The sequence below is a fragment of the Rhagoletis zephyria genome, unplaced genomic scaffold (assembly GCF_001687245.7).
Source record: "Rhagoletis zephyria isolate East Lansing unplaced genomic scaffold, Rhagoletis_zephyria_1.1 Rzeph_scaffold_02641, whole genome shotgun sequence".
In the NCBI taxonomy this organism is placed as follows: Eukaryota; Metazoa; Arthropoda; class Insecta; order Diptera; family Tephritidae; genus Rhagoletis; species Rhagoletis zephyria.
In genome coordinates, this window is record NW_016159725.1 from 40,544 (window position 1) to 42,201 (window position 1,658).

Consider the following 1,658-nt stretch of genomic DNA (forward strand, 5'->3'; position numbering starts at 1 on the left):
GAATACCAATGGCACCTTTCGTACCCTTTCCTCAATGTTTAGCCGCCGTTGATCGCCCACCTAGTTACCTGGTTCAGGTAACCTTGACCCACATCAAAAAGGGTGTATAGAAATTGTCCCTTAACCAAAAGTTCCACATCATCTACATAGGCTATCACTCGACAGCCAACTTTTCCAGTTCCTCTAGAAGTTCGTTTACAACCGCAATCTAGGGCAGGGGAGAGAGAACACCACCTTTCGGAGTGCTCCCATTGACTCCCTCACTCCGTCGCGACAGTTCTGTCATAAAGTAAGCTTATTAGGTTGGTGTCAACCCCCAGATTATGAATATACTTGACTATTGCCTCTCGAGTGACATTGTTGAAGGCCCCCCTCGATATCGAAGAGGCCCCTACTGCATAACCTTCCTGCGTGAAGGCCTCCTCTGACGACTATACCACTGCGTGCAGGACGGTATTCACCGACCTTTTCTTGCAATAAGCATATTGAGCTCTTGAAAGACAGTGACTGATAGGCTTAAAATCCCTAGGAGAAACATGATAACCTTTTCCGACCTTCGGGATGGACGCAACACTGACTACCCTACAAGCCTTGGGGACGTACCTGGTCCTCATGCATGGATCCAACCAATTGCACGTCACCTTCAGCGCCCTTTGCAGCTGCGCAGATATGATGCCATCGGTACCCCGCGACTTTGAACGAATTTATCGCCCAGGTCATGTGACGAATGTCCAGAAGAACGGAAAAGAACAGGACCTGGAGGGAGATTCTGTAACCAGTTAGCGAGAATTTTCGAATCGCTGTCGCACTTTTTGACGCAAAAATATTTATATCATGCGTCAGTGCGATAGCGGACCAAAAATTGTCGCTAACTGGTTACAGAATCTCCCTCCCTAAAGTACAAAACATCGTAAAGAAGTACAATTTACTGTACTTCGAAATACGAAGTACAAGGGCGAAAAAAGAAGTACCGTACTTCCGAAAGAAGTACCGTACTTCCGAAAGAAGTACCGTACTTCCGAAAGAAGTACGGTTGGTCACATTAGGTATGAAGTAACTTATACCACTTTCACAATAAACACTTCATATATGTATATTAGGCTGGGTCGATTTTGTATGGGGGAAAATAAAAGGCATTTGACCTTATTGTAATAGTAATATTATGATGTCTTAGGTCTAAGCCAATTGTTATTGGCCACGAAAGATTAATTTCAAACTTATCTTTAGCCCGCGCAATTGAATCAAAGTGTATGAATTTTTAAAATTTAACTTTGGCTTGTAATATCTATGGTATGCGTTAATTATTATAAATAGGACGATATATCAAATTAAGGGTTATTAAATTTAGTATCTCACGTTCAGTTATAATTTTTCAATAAGTCTACACGTTTTTAAGGTATTAAGATAAAACTCACAAAAACTATAATTTTCCTTTATGAATTTTCAATTCTTCATTGCTTCAGCAACCAAGTGAAAAATTCAAAAAAGTGAGACGAGATATATTTCAAACGTTCTAATGTTTTCGGATGTTTATATAATATTAAGTGGGCCATGGGCCGATTTGGTCAGTTTTCAAGATTGTGGTGAATGAAGTCAAACATGTATTGTCAAAGATTACGCATCGTTTGATAAGTTAATAGTAGTTTGAAGAATATAAG